Source organism: Cervus canadensis, chromosome 2 (assembly GCF_019320065.1).
Source record: "Cervus canadensis isolate Bull #8, Minnesota chromosome 2, ASM1932006v1, whole genome shotgun sequence".
Classification (NCBI taxonomy): domain Eukaryota; kingdom Metazoa; phylum Chordata; class Mammalia; order Artiodactyla; family Cervidae; genus Cervus; species Cervus canadensis.
Genome location: NC_057387.1, coordinates 60,970,984 through 60,994,186, shown reverse-complemented (window position 1 = coordinate 60,994,186; position 23,203 = coordinate 60,970,984).

Sequence of the window (23,203 nt, the reverse complement as noted above, 5' to 3'; positions counted from 1 at the left end):
TACTTCTCCAGTGTTTTCCATGATAAAGTATATGAATTATGTGAATTTTCTCAGTGCAATTGCACTTTATTAGTAGCAGAAAAAATTTCGGGAGGAGAGGGTGAGATGTATGGAAAGAGTAACATAGAAACTTACATTACCTAATATAAAATAGATGGCCAATGGGAATTTGCTCTATGGCTCAGGAAACTCAAGCAGGAGCTTTGTATCAGTCTAGAGGGGTGGGATGAGGAGGGAGATGGGGGGTGGGAGCTTTAAAAGGGAAGGGATGTATGCATACCTATTGCTGATTCATGTTGAGGTTTGACAGAAAACAGCAAAATTCTGTAAAGCAATTATCCTTCAATTAAAAATAAATTAATTTAAAAAATCAATGTTTATGCTTTAAGGAGTCACAATACTCATATCAGATAAAATAGACTTTCAAATAAAAGCTGTGAAAAGAGACAAAGAAGGACACTACATAATGATCAAAGGATCAATCCAAGAAGAAGATATAACAATTATAAATATATATGCACCCAACATAGGAGCACCGCAATATGCACGGCAAACACTAACGAGTATGAAAGAGGAAATTAATAGTAACACAATAATAGTGGGAGACTTTAATACCCCACTCAAAACTATGGATAGATCAACTAAACAGAAAATTAACAAGGAAACACAAACCTTAAATGACACAATGGACCAGCTAGACCTAATTGATATCTATAGGACATTTCACCCCAAAACAATCAACTTCACCTTTTTCTCAAGTGCACACGGAACCTTCTCCAGAATAGATCACATCCTGGGCCATAAATCTGGTCTTGGAAAATTAAAAAAAAATGAAATCATTCCAGTCATCTTTTCTGACCACAGTGCAGTAAGATTAGATCTCAATTACAGGAAAAAAATTGTTAAAAATTCAAACACCTGGAGGCTAAATAACACACTTCTGAATAACCAACAAATCATAGAAGAAATCAAAAAAGAAATCAAAATATGTATAGAAATGAATGAAAATGAAAACACAACAACCCAAAACCTATGGGACACTGTAAAAGCAGTGCTAAGGGGAAGGTTCATAGCATTACAGGCTTACATCAAGAAACAAGAAAAAAGACAAATAAATAACCTAACTCTACACCTAAAGCAATTAGAGAAGGAAGAAATGAAGAACCCCAGGGTTAGCAGAAGGAAAGAAATCTTAAAAATTAAGGCAGAAATAAATGCAATAGAAACTAAAGAGACCATAGCAAAAATCAACAAAGCTAAAAGCTGGTTTTTTGAAAAAATAAACAAAATTGACAAACCATTAGCAAGACTCATTAAGAAACAAAGAGAGAAGAACCAAATTAACAAAATTAGAAATGAAAATGGAGAGATCACAACAGACAACACTGAAATACAAAGGATCATAAGAGACTACTACCAGCAGCTCTATGCCAATAAAATGGACAACTTGGATGAAATGGACAAATTCTTAGAAAAGTATAACTTTCCAAAACTGAACCAGGAAGAAATAGAAGATCTTAACAGACCCATCACAAGCAAGGAAATCGAAACTGTAATCAAAAATCTTCCAGCAAACAAAAGCCCAGGACCAGATGGCTTCACAGCTGAATTCTACCAAAAATTTAGAGAAGAGCTAACACCTACCTTACTCAAACTCTTCCAGAAAATTGCAGAAGAAGGTAAACTTCCAAACTCATTCTATGAGGCCACCATCACCCTAATTCCAAAACCTGACAAAGATGCCACAAAAAAAGAAAACTACAGGCCAATATCACTGATGAACATAGATGCAAAAAACCTTAACAAAATTCTAGCAAACAGAATCCAACAACATATTAAAAAAATCATACACCACGACCAAGTGGGCTTTATCCCAGGAATGCAAGGATTCTTCAATATCCGCAAATCAATCAATGTAATACACCACATTAACAAATTGAAAGATAAAAACCATATGATTATCTCAATAGATGCAGAGAAAGCCTTTGACAAAATTCAACACTCATTTATGATTAAAACTCTCCAAAAAGCAGGAATAGAAGGAACATACCTCAACATAATAAAAGCTATATATGACAAACCCACAGCAAGCATCACCCTCAATGGTGAAAAATTGAAAGCATTTCCCCTGAAATCAGGAACAAGACAAGGGTGCCCACTCTCACCACTACTATTCAACATAGTGTTGGAAGTTTTGGCCACAGCAATCAGAGCAGAAAAAGAAGTAAAAGGAATCCAGATAGGAAAAGAAGAAGTGAAACTCTCACTGTTTGCAGATGACATGATCCTCTATATAGAAAACCCTAAAGACTCTACCAGAAAATTACTAGAACTAATCAATGAATATAGTAAAGTTGCAGGATATAAAATTAACACACAGAAATCCCTTGCATTCCTATATACTAACAATGAAAAAACAGAAAGAGAAATTAAGGAAACAATACCATTCACCATTGCAACAAAAAGAATAAAATACTTAGGAGTATATCTACCTAAAGAAACAAAAGACCTATACATAGAAAACTATAAAACACTGATGAAAGAAATCAAAGAGGACACAAACAGATGGAGAAACATACCGTGTTCATGGATTGGAAGAATCAATATTGTCAAAATGGCTATTCTACCCAAAGCAGTCTATAGATTCAATGCAATCCCTATCAAGCTACCAACGGTATTTTTCACAGAACTAGACCAAAGAATTTCACAATTTGTATGGAAATACAAAAAACCTCGAATAGCCAAAGTAATCTTGAGAAAGAAGAATGGAACTGGAGGAATCAACCTGCCTGACTTCAGACTCTACTACAAAGCCACAGTCATCAAGACAGTATGGTACTGGCACAAAGACAGAAATATAGATCAATGGAACAGAATAGAAAGCCCAGAGATAAATCCACGAACCTATGGACACCTTATCTTTGACAAAGGAGGCAAGGATATACAATGGAAAAAAGACAACCTCTTTAACAAGTGGTGCTGGGAAAACTGGTCAACCACTTGTAAAAGAATGAAACTAGAACACTTTCTAACACCATACACAAAAATAAACTCAAAATGGATTAAAGATCTAAATGTAAGACCAGAAACTATAAAACTCCTAGAGGAGAACATAGGCAAAACACTCTCCGACATAAATCACAGCAAGATCCTCTATGACCCACCTCCCAGAATATTGGAAATAAAAGCAAAACTAAACAAATGGGATCTAATGAAACTTAAAAGCTTTTGCACTACAAAGGAAACTATAAGTAAGGTGAAAAGACAGCCCGTCAGATTGGGAGAAAATAATAGCAAATGAAGAAACAGACAAAGGATTAATCTCAAAAATATACAAGCAACTCCTGCAGCTCAATTCCAGAAAAATAAATGACCCAATCAAAAAATGGGCCAAAGAACTAAACAGACATTTCTCCAAAGAAGACATACAGATGGCTAACAAACACATGAAAAGATGCTCAACATCACTCATTATTCAGAGAAATGCAAATCAAAACCACAATGAGGTACCATTACACACCAGTCAGGATGGCTGCTATCCAAAAGTCTACAAGCAATAAATGCTGGAGAGGGTGTGGAGAAAAGGGAACCCTCTTACACTGTTGGTGGGAATGCAAACTAGTACAGCCACTATGGAAACAGTGTGGAGATTTCTTAAAAAACTGGAAATAGAACTGCCATATGACCCAGCAATCCCACTTCTGGGCATACACACTGAGGAAACCAGATCTGAAAGAGACACGTGCACCCCAATGTTCATCGCAGCACTGTTTATAATAGCCAGGACATGGAAGCAACCTAGATGCCCATCAGCAGATGAATGGATAAGGAAGCTGTGGTACATATACACCATGGAATATTACTAAGCCATTAAAAAGAATTCATTTGAACCAGTCCTAATGAGATGGATGAAACTGGAGCCCTTATACAGAGTGAAGTAAGCCAGAAAGATAAAGAACATTACAGCATACTAACACATATATATGGAATTTAGAAAGATGGTAACGATAACCCTATATGCAAAACAGAAAAAGAGACACAGAAATACAGAACAGACTTTTGAACTCTGTGGGAGAATGTGAGGGTGGGATATTTCAAAAGAACAGCATGTATACTATCTATGGTGAAACAGATCACCAGCCCAGGTGGGATGCATGAGACAAGTGCTCGGGCCTGGTGCACTGGGAAGACCCAGAGGAATCGGGTGGAGAGGGAGGTGGGAGGGGGGATCGGGATGGGGAATACGTGTAAATCTATGGCTGATTCATATCAATGTATGACAAAACCCACTGAAATGTTGTGAAGTAATTAGCCTCCAACTAATAAAAAAAAAAAAAAAAAAAAAAAAAAAGAACTGATGCTGAAGATGAAACTCCAATACTTTGGCCACCTGATGCAAAAAACTGACTCATTGGAAAAGACCCTGATGCTGGGGTAGATTGAAGGCAGGAGGAGAAGGGGGAGACAGAGGATGAGATGGTTGGATGGCATCACCGACTCGATGGACATAAGTTTGAGCTAGATCCAGGAGTTAGTGATGGACAGGGAAGCCTGGAGTGCTGCAGTCCATGGGGTCATAAAGAGTCAGACACGACTGAGCCACTGAACTGAACTGAACTGAACTGAGTCAACTAGTCTTCCCACAAAATCAATATCCACTAGAAACTCAAAATGTGGCTTTGTTTGAAAATAGGGACTTTGCAGATGCAATGAATTAAGTTGAAGGGGAAGCTAAATCCAATGATTGGTGTCCTTGTAAGAAGAGGAAAGAACACATAGAGAAGGGAAGAAAGCCATGTGAAGATGAAAGAAGAGATTGGAGTGCTGTAGGTACAAGTCAAAAACTGCTGGGAGGCAACCAAAAGTAGGAAGAGGTGAGGAAACTTCAGAGGAAGCATGGCCCTGTTGACTTCTATTTGTCAACAGGATTTGACAAATTTAGATTTCTGGCCTCTAGAACTGAGAAATGAATTTTAAGTCACTTGTTTTTTGGTGATTTGTGATAGTTGCTCAAGGAAACCTATACAGATATTATGATATGTCCTCGAGGTAATCTTCTTTGACTGCCTCCTGCTTCATCTCACTGTCCCAGCTGACCTAGAAGTTTCCATGTTACCATATTGAGAAAGTCAGTTCCTAGGCAGGTTGATAAGTCTGGGGGCCCCAAGGAGGAGAGATGGGTCTGAGGCTTTCAAGGAGCAGGTACAGGTCTGGAGTTCTCAAGGAGGAGAAAAGGACAATTGTTTTTTCCTACATTGCTTTGTCTTAGTCAATATTACTATGTATCTTGCTCGAGGACATGTTTCTCCTTAACAATAACATTTTGACTAATCTTGTTCATTTAAGATGTGTGTTGTGGAAACGGGTCTGGTAAGAGTATATAAGGCCTTGATAAGACCAGTGAGTGTGGGTACTCTCCATCTCCCTTCTGATGTCTACGCCAGAAGCTTTCTCTGTCCCTTTTTTACTTTAATAAAACTCTGTTACACAAAAGCTCTTTTTTTTTTTTCATGTATTTTTATTAGTTGGAGGCTAATTGCTTTACAATATTGTAGTGGTTTTTACTATACACTGACATGAATCAGCCATGGATTTACATGTGTTCCCCATCCTGAACCCCCCTCCCACCTCCCTCCCCATCCCATCCCTCTGGATCATCCCAGTGTACCAGCAAAAAAAACTCTTGAGTGATCAAGCCTGGGCCCTGATCCCGCAGCTAAATCTTCTTCAGAGATCACAAATCTGACATAGTTCACCATAAGCTATCATCTTCGGGGCTTATCTGGGATCTTCAGGACAAGGTAAGAACACTCAGATCTCTAGCCTCTCTGTTTTCTCAGTATATATGTTTTCTACTTTACTTACTAACTCTATGGTGTGCCTGTGTGTGTGAGTGATTGAAAGCCTATGGGTGAAGCATGTGGACCAAACTTTCCTTTCTCAGTCAGCTTATCCTGGTCTCTTTGGCCATTTCATAGTTACATTGGGAATTAAAACTACTAACCTAATCTCTCAGATTGCAGACTTTCAAGGGATTTGTGATCCATGCTGTTACTATGTGCTTTGAGATAGATGCCAAGTTTGGTAGTTATGAGAAACCCAGACTTGCTAGGAGCACGTTTGGGAATGAGGGGGAGCTCTAGCCCAAGGAACATATCTCAGGCTAGAGGTCACTCTCTTGGCTGCCGGCCTCAAGGGCCAGCAACCTGAAAGTGAGTCTTTGTCAGGGCTATGCCTCCAGTCTATGAGGGTAAAAGCATTGCTGGTGGCCACGAGGTTTTTTGAGGACACAGATCAGGAATTGCAGGATCTGGTCAGATTGGAAGTACAGTAGGCTTCTTCCTTTGGTAGTGATAGCTCTTAGCGGACCAAATAAAGTTCTCCAGTGGCTTCTGTCTCAACTTCTTAGATATTCTTTCTGTGGAATCTGTGGAACTGAACTGGAAGGATTGGCGCTAATAGTTTGAGGACAAAAAATCACTTTTTCCTCACTGGCCAACCCTCCACAAACTGTTTTGCTATCACATTTACTGGCATGGTGACACTCAGAAGGGACATCTTGGTTGTTGTTCATCCCTTTATGATTCACCATTTCTACTGCGGTCAGGACTGTACTCGGGATGTGCATAGGCACAAGGAACATGGATGCTTCCCCTAGTAGTCCTAGCTTGGGAAACATTCCAGGAAAACTACTCAGCTGCCCCCCAAGTGGCATCAAATGAAAAGGGAAAATCAAACAAAGGTCTTGGTGGTAAGTAACTAGAAATCAATTTTGGATGCCATCAGGCCTATCCCTGGTGCATATCCACCACTCCTTGGTGGTAGAACCAGGAGGGACAAATAAGGCACCTGTGTTGGTAAGGGATAAAGTCCAGCCAGGGAAGGAAAATTTCAGTGAAAGTCTGTTTATACCCCCATCTAGATAGAGCAGGGAGGGACACCTCAGGTGGAAATAAGCCATGACTGTGGATGCCGCTTTTTTCTCTCTTACAGATAGGAGCTAGCAGTTCCAGAACCACTCCTTTAAAATGTATTAAAAAAAAAAAACAAAACAAAACAAAAAAAAAAAACAAGTTTGATCCCCAGAACTTAAAAAAGACACACCTGATCTTCTTTTGTGATACTGAATGGCCACAGTATCATTTGGAAGATGGGGAATGCTGGCCTGTTTAAGGGTCTCAATTATATTACTGTTTTACAATTAAATTGAATCTGTACAAAACAAGAGAAATGGGTAGAAGTGCCATATATATTACTCTTTATCTCTCTGTGAGACGTGCCAGACTTATGTCCTAAAGGTACAGATTTGAGTGTGAAACCTTCAGCTCCCTCCTGTTCTCTTACTTTGCCCCTGTATCTGGGGCTCCCAACTGAACAGGCTGAGTCAGGGCACCCTTCCAGGAGGGGTTGCCTCAGTCTCGTCAGAAATTCAAACAGTCCCAATTGCAGTCAAGACTATATATAGAAGGCTTTACAGGACTAACTTTACTTTATGACCTTACTTGGAGAGATATAATGTATGTCTTGGTACAGTTGCTGACTCATGACCCGAGAGCTCGAGTTTTGGGGGAAGCTACTACTTTTGAAGATGAATAAATCGAAGGCAAGGGGATAGAGGGAATACGAAATAGCCCTCCTCCCTACTGGGAGCCAAGAACTTCCCATAACAGAGCCATTTTGCCGGATGTATTCTTGTAGGACTCAAGTAAGCATGTGCTAAGACTTTATGATAAGTTGGTTGACATAGAATAGGGAGAGAAGGAAACTCCTGGTAAATTCCTAGATAGGCTACAGGAGGCTCTCCGCAAGTTTACTGACATTGATCTTGAAATTACAGAAGAAGAAATGATCTTCAAAGGTAGATTTCTCACTCAGTTGGCTCCAGATATCTGCTATACATTACAAAAAACAGGAGTTTGGACCAAATCAGTCTTAAAAAAAAAAAATTTGTTGCAGCTGGCTCAGATGGTATATTATGGTACAGAATATGAGGAAGAGAAATAACAACAAAAAAGAACCAGGTGAAAGACTGAAGCTCCAACAATGGCTGTTAGACCTGCTCTGAAACAGCCTGAGAAAAATGCCCAGAGGGACCCAGGTGAAGAGGGATGGACCTATTATTACTGTGGAAAGGAGTGGCATCTCAAGGGGGATTGCCCTCAGACATCTAAGTCACCCCCAGCTCTGTGTCCAGTCTGTAAAGAACCACGTCTGAGGAGAGATTGCCCTCTGAGACATAGATCCCAGGGGTCAGACTCTCAAGGCAGTTGGGACTGGAGGTGTCTGGGGGTCCCCACCCAAGTCCCCATCCTAGTAACACCTGAGGAACCCTGGGTATTGATAACTGTGGGGGCAATCAGTCAATTTTCTTTGGGACACTAGGGCAACTTTCTCTGTGCTCACTGAAGCCCCTGCTCTTCTTTCCTCCTGATCCACTACCATAAAGGAGCTGTCTGAACAAGCCAAACGTTATTATTTCAATCATCCTCCAAGCTGCAGCTGGGACTCTGTGCTATTTTCACATGAGTTTCTGATCATACCAGAGTCTCCCTCATCCTTTCTGGGGAGAAATATACTGAACAAGGTCCAGGCCTCTGTTTTCATAAATATGGAACCTGCTCATTTTAACTGTAAATGTAAATCCTAGAGTGTGAGCTGATGGAACACTGTGGGTTGAACACAAAATGCTGTTTCTGTTGTTTTCAAGCTCAAAGACCCTCACCTATTTCCACATCAAAAACAGTACACACTAGAGCCCAATGTTAAAAAAGGGTTAAAACCCATCATAGAAAATTTAAAAGAACAGGGGCTATTAATTCCCTGTAATAGTCCATACAACACTCCTATTTTGTGTGTGAAAATGTTGAATGATAAATGGAGACTAGTTCAAGATTTATGAATAAGAAATGAAGCTGTGGTTCCTTTACACCCCATGGTGCATAATCCTTATAATTTATTGCCTAAAATTCCTGAAGGAGCCAAATATTTTTCACTCACTGATTTGAAAGTTGCTTTCTAGAGTTACACCTATATTCGATCATCCTCTACCTATGGCTTTAAGACAACTGAGAGGATTCTTGGGCATGACAGGCTATTGCCACATTTAGACTGTGGATTGTGGGGAACTTCAGTCAGTTCAGTCACTCAGTTGTGTCAGACTCTGCAACACTGTGGACCGCAGCACACCAGGCTTCCCTGTCCATCACCAACTCCCGGAGCTTACTCAAACTCATGTCCATCTAGTCAGTGACGTCATCCAACCATCTCATCTTCTGTCATCCCCTTCTCCTCCTGCCTTCAATCTTTCCCAGTATCAGGGTCTTTTCCAATGAGTCATTTTTTTCACATCAGGTGGCCAAAGTATTGGAGCTTCAGCAATAGCATCAGTCCTTCCAATGAATATTCAAGACTGATTTCCTTTTGAATTGACTGGTTGGATCGCCTTGCAGGTGGGGAGCTTGCCCAGCCTTTAATGAGGGATCAAACTGCACCCCCACTCCACCAAAAGGGACTGTCTCTGTGGCAGACCATTTTTGCACACAGATATTGTCATAGATCCTAAAGCCTTGGAATTAACTATGTGACTCAGTTTTCAGCTTTTCAACAGACATTACGAGAACTCCAGGAGGTGACCCCTGACCCAGCTTCCACAACTGGTCTAATTGCTGGGTTTGAGGAGCACTCCCCTCTTCATCAACCGAAGGCTTAACATGGTGGGTTTATCTGCTTCAAGGAAAGGACTTTCTTCAACTCTGCCAATGACTTCACCAACAGCAATTGTACGTGATGGCTCTCCTTGATATGGTTGGTGGCAACAATCCTAAGATGGGCTGATGTAACTATGGACATAGCATGACTTTTAATTTTGATTATGTATTAACTTGATTTGATGACTATTTTGTCTTAACTCTGTAACTGTACATGTATAATGGGGTTTATTTCTAACCATCTGAAAGCTTTTGGTTTACAAATGGTTGTTCAAACTCCTACGAGTGCCACAGCCTCCTCCAACTATTACTTGAGGCCCCTTGATCAGAGACCCTCAGTATGAAGGTTAGGAGAATTTGTTTCCTCAAGAATTTAGGGCTGAAGACCCTCAACAGCAGGAAGTAATTATGGAATGAAAATGACACCCTTTTTCCTTGGCAACATAATTCTAAAAGAAAAGGGGCGGGGGGTGGGGAGGATTAGAGAGTCAATTCCTAGGCAGGTTGATAAGTCTTGGGTCCCCAAGGAGGAAAGAGAGGTCTGGGGCTCTCAAGGAGGAGATAGGGGTCTGGAGTTTCTCAAGGAGAAGAAAAGGACAAACATTTTTTTCTGCATTGCTTTGTCCTAGTCAATATAACAATGTATCTTGCTCGAGGAGATGCTTCTGCTTAACAAAAACTGTTAGGTAGTTAGGACAGGAAAAAGGAGTCCAAAATAGCAGTGGCTAAAAGACAAAGAAAGGAAAAAGCGTGTGAAAATGGAGCAAGGGAAAATCCACAGACCAGAGTGAGAACATCAGGTGAAAAAAACAGCCCAATTTGCATGGGACAGGATCAAGGGGGGTGGGGGGTGGTGTGGTGAGGAGACAAACATATAAAAGGAGGAAGCCAAGACGAATTGAGGGCTCTCCTTTGGGGCCGGCCTACCCTCAGGACTTGAGGGTGTACTTTCCTTTACTTGCCATATACAATTCTGAGCTCTAGATGAGCTATAACACTAGTCTGCCACTTCAGATTTTTGCTGCAGCAAGACAGAACTGAGGAAATTACACACTCCCCAGACAAGAACCTTCTGATTAATCTTGTTAATTTAAGATGTACGTTTCTGGGAATGAGTCTGCTAAAAGTATATAAGGCCTTGATAAGACTAGTGAGTGGGCACTCTCCATCCCCTTTCTGATGTCTATGTCAGAAGCTTCCTCTGTCTTTTTTTCACTTCAATAAAACTCTGATACACAAAAGCTCTTGAGTGATTAAGGCTGGTCCCTGGTCCCAAAGCTAAATCTTCTTCTTTGGAGATCACAATCTGCCATCATTCACTGTAAGCTATCAGCATAGTCATTTTTCCATCATATTTTAATGCAATTTTCCATTTATTTGAATTTCTTTTCAAAAACAGTAAAATATTTGAGGTAAAAAATTCTGTCTTATTTATTTTCATGTTCCCAGTACTTAATCAAGAACAGAAAGTCTAGATAAATGCAGAATGCATGGTTGACTTTCTATTGTAATTGAATCATTAACTACATTATTTTGAGTGCTTTTTTACATATATCTGTCAGGAAAGTTTGTAATTTCCTTGGTTCTGTCTTGCTGCAGCGAAAATTTCAAGTGACCAACAGACCAGTGTTAAAGCTCTGTGTTACAGCTCAGTTTTATTGGCAAACAAGGGAAAATACTTCCTCAAGGTATGAGGGCATGCCAATCCAAAAGACTCAAAAAGAAGAGAGGCCCCCAGCTCGATTTTGGCTCCTCTTTTTATATGTTTTTTCTCCTCACCCTCACTCTGCCCTATGTAACTTGGGCCAGCCAGGAGGGCTGTTTGTTTTATCTGAATTTCTTATTCTGGTCCTCAGACCTTCCTTTGTTCTATTTTCATGGGCTTTTCCCTTCTTTGTCTTTTAGCCACCACCATTCTGGACCTCTTTTTCCTATTCTAGCTGCCTAACATTTCACCCTCAAGAGATGGGAGACACAATTCTTTGGGAATAGGGGCGTCAAGGTCTCTCTGGCAACTTCCTACTGAACTGGGATGGTGAGGGGCATTGGACCCTTGCTAGTGAAGCCTCAGAATATATAGTGGTTTCCATCTAAGGGTGAGTGGTATTTTCCATAGTCGACTGTAGTTTTATATATCCTTCTTGAACTGGCACTGCATTTTATAGCTTGTTGACCTGAGCAGAGACAAGACAATTGATAATACATGGAGCAATCATAAGCAGCATCAATATGTGATAACAAGGATTAGTAGGTGCACTAGCCAACTCCAAATTCTCCTTCACCAGGAGAATGATCCCCCAAAGAGAGATTGTAACCACCCCAAGAACTCTCCAGCTCATTCTTTGAGGTCCCGTAGGATCTGGATATTTTTCATTCAAGACGTCTCATTCAAGATGGCTCAAGTCCCTCCTTGTTGAGGGATCAGGAGATCTATCTTCTGTGTATTTTGGAGTACAACTCCTGTCAAGCTGTGTTGGCTCTTTAGAGCTGTCCTGAGAAATCTTACCCCCATAAACTTGATTTAGAGGGTGTTCATTAGAATGGCAGTCATTTGTAGTTCTGAATAGGTATCTGAGCTCTCCCAGGGGCTCACAGTTATATTGAATGTCCTCTTCTGGTATCTTCCATGGCTTGACTTGTGAGTAGTGAATCCAGGAGTCGTGTCCTGGTACCTTGACTGCTTTGGAGGTAGAAAGTATTACAGGGTAGGGGTCCTTCCATGTGGGCTGGAGTTGAGCCTTTGGGAACCCATCTTTCCAGACTTTAATTAGGACTCAAGTCCCTGGACCATATAGTGCTGGCTTTTTAGGATCTTTTGGGTCCTGGTTGACACCCAATAAGCATATATGTTGTTGGCATTGCCCAATGGCCATGGTATAAGACCAGAGGGTCTGAGCCTCTGGATCTAAGAAGAAGTAATTAACATAAACAAAAGGTCTCCCATATAGCATCTCATAAGGACTAAGACAAGCCTGTTCCTTAGAGGCAATATTGGTGCAGAGGAGAGCTATTGGTAAAGCCTACTTTCATCCCAGGGAGGTCTCCTGCGTTATCTTTTTAATCACTGATTTTAAGAATTAGTTGGCTCTTTCTACTATTCCTGAAGACTGAGGCCTCCAGGCACAATGTAGATAATAAATAATGTCCAATGCTTTAATGACCCTTGGGTGACCTTAGAAGTAAATGATGCCCCATTGTCACTTTGTAATTACCTGGGCAGACCAAATCTCAGATTGATTTCATGGAACAGTTTTTTTTTTTTTTTTTTTTTTTACCAACTCCTCACCCTTCTCAGTCCCGGTGGAAAAGACTTCAATCCATCCTGTGAATGTATTTATGACTAGTACCTATTTATACCCTTGAGAAACTGGCATCTGTGTGAAGTCCATCTGCCTGTCTTCTCCTGGGTAGGTCCCATGCCATTGGAAGACCCAGGCCAGCTGGGGTCTTCAAGCTCCTTGGGGTTGTTTAATTGGCAAGTGGGACAAGAGGAGACAACTTGCCTTATAGTCGTTTGGAGGTCTCTTCCTCTGAAGGACCTATTTAGCAATCTTTGGAGGGCCTTATCCCCTAAATGAGTGGTGGTATGTAAGGAGTTAACCAACTTCCACTGGAGGTTCCCAGAGAGAAAAAGGAGCCCCTCCTTTTTGAACCACCCCATATAATCTTCTTGAAAGCCCTCACTCTTAGCTTTAAGAGTCTCACCTTTATTATATGAAGGAGTTTCTGGCAAATTAGTCTGTGGAACTAACATAGCACCCCTTATTAGGTTATTGCTCTGTAAAGCTGCTCTCTTAGCTGCCTGGTTGGCTGCTTGATTCCTTCATGCCACTTCTGTGCTCCCTTTTTGGTGTCCTTAACAATGGGAAACTGAAATCTCAGCAGACAGATGGACTGCCTCCAAGAACCTAAGGATTGGATCACCATATTTGATTGGGGACCCTTGGTTGGTCAAGTGGTTTCTTTATTTCCAAATAGCTGCATGTGCATGTAGCACCAGAACAGCATACTTGGAGTCAGTGTAAATGGCTACTCTTTTTCCTTTTTTCCAGATCTAGAGCTTGAGTCAGGGCTATGAGCTCAACCAACTGGGCTGAAGTACCTGGTGACAAAGGTTTAGCCTCTATGGTCTCAAAATTGGAGACTACTATATATCCAACTCTTCTTTTTCCATCCAAGACAAAGCTCCTTCCATCAGTGTACTAGATTTCCTCAGGATTGGTCAGAATATCTTCTGACAATTCCTCTCAGATTTTTATCCTTTAAAATCACCTGTCCCTCTTAAAAGTCCAAGTCCAGATTGGTAAACTTTTGGAGGGCCTCTTTTAGACTTTTCAGAAAGGCAATGGATTCTCACTGGACCCTGAGTTATTGCTGAGACTCAACTCGGGCATAGCTGATTACTTTTTGCTGGGCTATTAGGTAGGTAGAATAACAAAAAGGAGTCCAGAATGGTAGTAGTTAAAAGACAAAGAAGGGAAAAGCCGGCAAAAATAGAACAAAGGAAGGTCCAAGGACTGGAGTGAAAATTCAGGTAAAAGAAACAGCCCTCCTGGCTAGCCCAATTTACATAGGTCAGGCTCAGTGGGAGGAGAAAAAAAGCATATAAAAAGAGAAGCCAAAATTGAGCTGGGGGACTTCTCTTCTCTTTTCATGGGTGGACTTCCTTAGGGGTGAGTCTTTATGAAGCTTATCCTACCCAGTACTGTTGCAACCTGAGAGCCAGGCATCCCTGCATCAGGGTACAGATCCCCAGGCAGGCTGAGATGTGACAGCCTCCTGGAGACCAAGTCCCTGGGCAGGTTGAGGCAGGTTGGCCTCATGAGAATTGGGTCCCTGGGCAGGTCGAGGCATGTTGACCTTCTGGGATCCCTGGACTGGTGGATTCCCAAGTAGGTTGAGGTGTGACAACCTTTCAAGGATGAGATCTCTAGGCAGGTTGAGGCAGGTCAACCTCCTGGGACCCCCGTACTGGAGTTGGGCATCCCCAGGGTCTCAAGCATGACCAGTGCTGGGTAGAATTAAGAGGTTGTAATCTTAACTTATTGATGGTTTGTCCACCATGGATGGGAAGAGATGTCATGATGTAAAGCAATCCAAGCCTGTGCTCTCAAGGTGGGGCTTGGTGCAACAGCCATAAGCCTTATCCTCTTATTTCTCTGAGGGAATATAGGTCACTTATTTCCTCCCCTAGTCCTCCTAGTAAGGGCAATTTAGGGTGTTTTCAACAGTAAACACTTCATTGTCATAGATACACTTTAGGTAATAACAGAAGTAATGACAAAGGAGCAGGTTATCTGTTCCTGTTAGGGGCATTAAGAGTATTTCGGTAATAATCAGTGTGGAGCAATGTTGCCTACTAGGGGGCAGGGTCCTGGTTGTAGAAGTTAGTAAGTGGTTTAAGAACAAATTGATAAGAGGCAACAGACTAGATGTTCCATAAAAGTGGAATGGAGATTTGATCCAGGGGTATGTTTATAACTTTAGGAGAAAGGTGGTAAGGGTTTGGGCCCAAATGGCCTGCAGAGCTTAACTCCAAAGTGGCAAACATTACCCGAGGAAGCCCAATTTCCCTTGAAGGGATGCTACCGACAGATGGATTTCTAGCAGGCATTGCATGCCTGTCACCCTCCCTAGTGGGTTCACTGAGAGATGCTGTTGTTGAGCATGTTGTAGGAAACACGGAAGATGAAGGCCTGAATCTCTAGAGGAACTGGATATTATACAGTATTTCTCTCCCAAGAGCCAGCTATTTTCTGGTTGTCCCTCCAGAAGATTGTAGAGGCAACATTGTGGGTCTAGAAGGGGCTCAGGAAAAGAGCATGAAATGGGAGGGAAGGGGGCAGGGTACAACTTTTGAAAGAATGACATAGCCCAAGGACATAACATAAACCAATTAAAATCAGGTGACAAGTCAAATTCAACTAAACCTTGATCCTCAATATGCAAGCTAAATGACACAACCAGAAGGTGCCAGGACAGTTCCAAGGCACTGTCAAAAGACCAAGGAGTGGTTGGTTCCCCAATTGTTGGAATGATTCTCCCACTTATTAGCATATGAAATCACCCAGCCCTTGAAAACTAACCACATCACATTCCATAGCCACTGCACTAGCCCTCTGCAATGGGCCACACCCTGTGGAGTGCGCTTCTCTCTGAATCTGAACAAACCCACCTCTTACCTACCGCTCTGTCTCTCACTGAATTTTTTTGCAATGAGACATCAAGAGCCCGACCTTCACTGGGTCCTGAAACCAGGCACTGTGGGTTTTAGCTGGGCTCAAGTCCCAGGAGAGAGGATCTGAAGGATGGGAGGAAAAAGCAGTGGGAAAAACGTGCCAAGGAATCCCCTTCATAATCTGTGCTCACAGTTTTCATTGGCCTGAACCTTGGCACAAAGAAGATTAAGGACAGAAGAAACCCCACCCACTTGGGCAATAGCTACTAGGAGATAGTAGAGCCTTGGGGCACCCTGGGGCACCCACTGCCACTTGCTTGTTCGCAGGAGGTTCAAGAAAACAAGAAACTAGAGATTGTAAAGGAATTAAGATTTTGTTAGCCATATGTCCTTCCAGTCATAGGAGCAAGGACCTCCTATTTTAACAGGTCATATGGAATCTGAGACTGAACCGCCTGAGCTTTCTGCTGAGTTTGTTTTTGCTGTCCCAGTTTCTAGCATGCTGGGCTTCTTGTCACTTCCCCTGAGCTGGGTTTTCTTCGTGCCCAGCTTCCACTGTGGGAGCTTTTGCCAAGTTGGGCTTCTGCTGTGCTTGGCCTCCACCTTATGGGGGCTGAGCCAAGGTTGTTTCAGCCAGGTTAAATCTGGGTCATGGCACCCTATATGTTGAAGAAGTTTGTAATTTCCTTGGTTCTGTCTCGCTGAAGCAAAAATTTCAAGTGATGGGTGGACCAGTGTTACAGCTCTGTGTTACAGCTCAGTTTTACTTGGCAAGAAAAGGAAAAATACATCCTCAAGTCATGAGGGCAGGCTGAGCCAAAAGATGCAAAAAGAGAAGCCTCTGGCTCAATTTTGGCTCCTCTTTTTATATGTTTTTTCTCCTTCCCCTGAGCCTGCCCTATGTAAATTGGTCTAGCTAGGAGGGCTGTTTGCTTTACCTGAGGGTCTCATTCTGGTCCTTGCACCTTCCTTTGTTCTATTTTCATTGGCTTTTCCCTTCTTTGTCTTTTAACCACCACCATTCTGAACTCCTTTTTCCTATTGTAGCTACGTAACATCTCCACTGAGATTAGCATTATCTTACTTAATTAATAGTAAACTTCATCATCATCTGTTCAGTTCAGTTCAGTTCAGTTGCTCAGTTGTGTCTGACTCTTTGCAACCCATGGACTGCAGCATGCCAGGCCTCCCTGTCTATCACCAGCTCCTGGAGTTTATTCAAACTCATGTCCATTGAGTCGGTGATGCCATCTATCACATCCTCTGTTGTCCTCTTCTCCCACCTTCAATCTTTCCCAGCATCAGGGTCTTTTCAAATGAGTCAGCTCTTTTCATCAGGTGGCCTAAGTATTGGAGTTTCAGCTTCAACATCAGTCCTTCCAATGAACATTCAGGACTGATTTTCTTTAGGATGGACTGGTTGGATCTCCTTGCATCATCATCTGTATGCCACAAAAATTTTTCAAGCTAGGTGCTGAGAATACTATAAACCAAGCAGACATGATCCCTGCCTTCAAAACAATCTAAGAGCCTGGATTAAAAAGGGGAAAAAAAAAAATCAAACCTCAGAGAAATGAAGCAGTTTGTCCTTTAGATTCAAACTAAGGTAAGAAGAATTACAAAACTGTTCCTTTTAACTACTTGAAAATCATGTCCTTCCCCAAGAAAAGGCAAACCTTTCCATGTAAATTTTCATCATGTCTGGAAAGAGGTTGCCAGTATTAACTGGTGAGTGCTGGTAGTTAGTTTCATATATGGCTAAATTTTAATAATATGGTGACTCTGACTCTCAAATTGCAGTCTGTATGATAATCACCAGAGATTCTTTGGACCCACATGAAAGAAGTCTGGATTGAAATTCAAAGATGCATATTTTTAACACTCTTATTGGTAATTTTGATTTCAGCTATGTCTTTAAGAAACATAAAGCTCCTGGAATTCTAGAGACACTCTTAAAGAAACTTGTGATTTTTGTTCCTATATATCTATCTGTTTATCTATCTATATTTCTTTGTTTGTTCCATTACTATACCATGGAGTGTGCTATCAATTTTTCTTTACTAATACTAAAAGTTTTTCAAATTCATAATCAAGCCTCAAAACAATTTTAGCCATGTCAACATCACCTAATCATTTATACTCTGACTGCATAGCACTTATACAATTTCAATTTTGTTCTATTTTTACTATTTTTCCTCCTTTCAAATGACCAAACACATTTTGATGCACATAACTGATATTAAACACCTTACTTTAAATAAAAGTATATTCAAACTAATTTTTAAGAACTGCAGATAAATAAATTCAGTAAGTTAAATATTTCTTGATAATCAACTACCTAGGAATATTTTCTTTTGTGTCAACTTAGTGATACTAGTTTATAGAAAACTTTCTAACAAATACTGTAGAAATTATAAAGATTATAATTAGTATTGTGCCTGATTCAAAAATTTTCTTTAACAATTTAATATTCATATATAATACTCTTTTGCCTGAGGAGGCTATTAAGCCCAAGTAATGTAACTGCATGTGCTAAGAGTGTTTCCAAATGCAGGTATATAACCAAAGACCATAGTAACAGAAGGTTTCATTAGTTATTATTGATGTTATAGGTGAAAAAAAGTGAGTGCTTAAAAAAATCTTGGCGAGAGTGATTTTTGTTTTTTTAAACAACCTGGAAATCAAGCCCCTTTTAAATAAAATTTTAATAGTATAAAATATATTGAATATTGCAACCAGACTGAATTTTTAAATGTGGGTTTCATTGACATTAATGAGAGGCAGTGGTGGAAAAGCTTTTCTAATCCAAAAATTTATACTTTTCTTTATATATCTACCATTCCATCAGTCAGCCCTCCTGAACCTTGGTTTAAAAAATTGATTTTGCTTTTGCACTCTTAAATACAAATAATGACCTCCTTTTGCTTTCCTCCCACAGCTGCAGAATCCCACCTGGATTAATCTAGTGATTTATTGAAAATGAGCACATTGATCTTCTTTTACCCTTCCCTCCTTGGCTCTATAGAGGTACTTACTGGACCCAACTCCAGCAGCAGTATCTGATATTTAAAACCCTATAGAGACTGAGTCTCCCTGGTTGAAAATAAATTGCTGCTCATTTTGGTCAAGCTCAATCGGTTTTCTAGAACAGGACTAAACTTGGTGGTGATGTCATGACTGTTCAGTTCCTGGTGGAAGAAATTGATTGATTGATCTTGCTCAAAAAGTCAGAGAAGCAATGCACTGTGTAAGACATGAGCCACAGTGGGATTCTTGTGTGGACTTTGTGGTGAGATTTAAAATCCCTAGCAAAAATAAAAACATGACAGTTGTGATGATAGGTGCCTCTGCAGGATGGCTTCTTCAATTGTAGCAGGTTGTGCCATAGAAACACTCTAAATAGCATGTATCAGGTAAAATAATTGCTACTAAGTCACTTACAGAAAATTTTGAAAAGATATTTCTTCAAAAGGCATATCACCTTTGTTAAATGCCATGTATACTTTGTCATTTCTTGCACATCACCCAATTATTAAACATGTATAAATGACAATATTTTCAAATAAAATGGCTCACAACTGACAAACACTTTCCCAAATTATTTTGACATTGAAAATTTTAGATATAGAACTGAAAAAAAAGCATTTTGGATTACTCCCTCCCATATGGAGAGCAAAGGATATCAGAGTTAAACCCTAAGGCTGATCTAATGTTTCACTCTCTTACTATTGATTTGTTCATCAGCTCTCGAGTGAAAGACATGTATTAGAGCTTGGGGCTACAATGGTGAATAAAATACTCCCCATCATCAAGAGTTATTCAGCTGTAAACTAAGGTATACTTAGTGTAGTTTGATAAATATTATAATATGTAGAGAGACAAATTGCTATGGGCACAAATGAAGAAAGTTCCAGTATTATCCCCACTGGGTAGAAACCTATATGAGAAACACCTCATAATGGCTGGAGTAGGTAACGGGGCCAGAGAAGTCTTTTTTGTTTTAGGAAAATAAAAATGGCTGTTTCATAATCATCATCCAATTTACTATGAAACATTGTACCTTTACCAGATTAAATAATGTTAAATTAGGCTTTTTATAATCTTCTAAGAATTGCATTTCAGTTAGACATCAACAGAATATTTTCTTTGCAGTTTCCTTCTTTAATAAAGCTAAAATTATTATTCTGTGTTAAAACATAAAACCTGACTTGAACAGACAATAGTGAATTTTTTATTTTATTTAAAATATCACTTTTTAATGTATTTAACATTTACTTCTCACAAGACACTGAGATAGTATCATCAGACTTTATTCATGCTTTGTATACATTTATAACATAACCATGGCTTTTCATCATAAAAAATATTCCAAACGACAAAGGTGAACATTAAGATCCTTCATTATCTGGCTTCTATTACACTCTTCAGACTTCTAAATTTTCTAACATGAAGTTTAGAATCAAGAATCATCAAGCTACTATATTTCTTGAGTGCACCACAAAGTCTCATGTTATCATAATCTTAATATATTTTCTTTGACTGATGTGGCCTTTTGTCTACATGAAAGAAGCCAGTAAACACTATCTCACTCAGCATTTGTCCTACAGAATGTTCTTCAGCATCAACTTTTTTCTCCTCTGTGTTTAATTTTCCTTTGGAATGATGGAACGGTTTTCCCCTTTCGTTCACGTACAGTTGATCATCATTATTTATGATTCTGTATTTGTAAATTTCAGTTCAGTTCAGTCTCTCAGTCCTGTTTGACTCTTTGGACTGCAACACCCCACAAACTGCAGCATGTCAGGCTTCCCTGTCCATCACCAACTCCTGGAGCTTGCTCAAACCATGTCCATCAAGTTGGTGAAGCCATCCAACCATCTCATCCTCTGTTGTCCCCTTGTCCTCCTGCCTTCAATTTTTCCCAGCATTAGGGTTTTTTTTTTTTTTTTTCCTAATGAATCAGTTTACCTACTCATTAAAATTTCTTTACAATCCCAAATTCATGACACTCTTATAGTCATTTGCTGACATGCTCAGAGTGGCTAACATGTACAGAGTGGCAAAAACAATGCAAGGGTTCCCACCTGAGGTAAAGACAGCATTCTGCCTTTTTATTTCAACTCTCCTACTGTAAATGTGTCCTTTTGTAATATATTTGGTGCACTTTTTTACATATTTATGCTTTCTGTAGGTGATTTTTCTCTTTAATATAAAGTGCTGTTAACTATGCCTAAGTGCAAGAAGCCTCTGATTTTCCTTAAGGAGAAAATTCATGAATTAGAAAGCTTCTTTCAAGCATGACTCTTGGAGCTGTTGGCCATGAACATGAAAGTGAAAGTCAGTCTGTGGTGTCCAACTCTTTGTGACCCCAAGGAATTCTCTAGGCCAGAATATTGGAGTGGGTAGCCATTCCCTTCTCCAGGGGATCTCCCCAACCCAGGGATCAAACCCAGGTCTCCTGCATTGCAGGCAGATTCTTTACCAGTTGAGACACAAGGGAAGCCCAAGAATACTGGAGTGGGTAGCCTATCCCTTCTCCAGTGGATCTTCCCAACCCAGGAATCCACTGGGGGTCTCCTGCATTGCAGGCAGATTCTTTACTGACTGAGCTATCATGGAAGCCAAATGTGAAGAGGGCCGCAGACGCCACAGGCTGAGAAGGATGGGATTCTCCTCATTGAATGGCTGTGAGTTCAATATTAATCAAGCAGCACATATTTAATGTGGTTTCTTTAGTTAAAATAAATAAATAAATAAAATACAACAAATCTAGTTTATGTGTTGTTCATTTGGGCAAAATGTGACCAGAGGCTCATAGGATCCTAACCCTTTTTGTGATTGGGGTTCAAGCCTTTTGATTCTAACTGTAGAATATAGCCCTTGGAGATAAAGGTAACTGACCATTGTTTTGACTAGGAACCTAACCCTATTTGTAATAATTGGGGTTCATGGTAACTTTGTAACATAGCCCTTGGAATTAAAGATAACTGACCATTGTCTTGACTAGTCTGTCAACTCTTGAAGTTTGTACCCTATTTTCTTCACCTTGGTATTTCTGGGATAGACTATCAGTGTTAATACTAGAAGCTAAGAAGAATTATTTTTAATCAAATGCTTGTTTAATAGTGAAAGTGAAAGTCACTCAGTTGTGTCTGACTCTTTGTGACCCCATGGACTATATAGTCCATGGAATTCTCCAGGTGAGAATACTGTAGTGGGTAGTCTTCCCTTTTCCAGGAGATCTTCCCAAACCCAGGAATTGAACCCAGGTCTCCCACATTGCAGGCAGATTCTTTACCAGCTAAGCCACAAGGGAAACCCAAGCATATTGGAGTGGGTAGCCTATCCCTTCTGCAGCAGATCTTCCCAACCCAGGAATTGAACTGGGATCTTCTGCAATGCAGGCAGTTTCTTTACCAACTGAGCTATCTGGAAGGGTGGATAAATGTGTTCATTACTCAAAAAATAACTATAGAAACATTTTTAGCAGACTAAAGGGAAATAATTACAAATTTTTGAACTAACTGTTTTCATGAAAAAAATAAATAAATCCCACTTCAAGAAAATCAAATCAGTTTGGAGGAGGAAAAAATAAAAATAAAAACATATATTCTAATTAGAAGAGATTTCTAAGAGGCCAGATAGAAATGATGTACACTTTGCATGAAAAAAGAGTAGAGATACTGGATGAAATGTGATTCTAGTCATAGGAAATTTTTAAATATCCATAACGTCTATATATCATATACATCCATCCCATCTCATTGGATACCAGGAGGCAGAACCAGGAGAGAAACCCAAGCTTCCTGCCCAGTAGTCCAGTTTGCATTTAAAATCTTTTGGACTGTCATGGACCATAAAACTAAAAAATACCATAGGTCCAGCTCTGCATAGTATCTTTTTCTCTCTAAATATAGACTAGGGTCCCTTGGTGATAAGTAGAATAAAGGTAAAATTATGTCTGCAGGGAGACCTAGTTTCTTCTTTATATCCACATCCTTCTGGTTTTCATCATGCTTACACAGTAGTGGCAGAAGTCAGGAAAGGAGTTCCAGTTGGACTCTGATTTCCAGATACCAACCCATAGACAGAGCAGATAGTAACCAGCCCTCCTTTGTTCTCTCAGGGAGGGCAAGAGAGGAGAATTCACTTCCAAGAAAACTGTGAATGTTGTTGCATTTCAATGGGGACAGAATCTTCTTTGTAAGGGCTTGGTCTGCCCAGTCTAGACTAGAAAGCTTCCTTTTGATCACTCCTAAATAGAAATACTGATGACCCAGAATACAGTGGCACTTAAGGTAATTTTTCTGTTGTATTT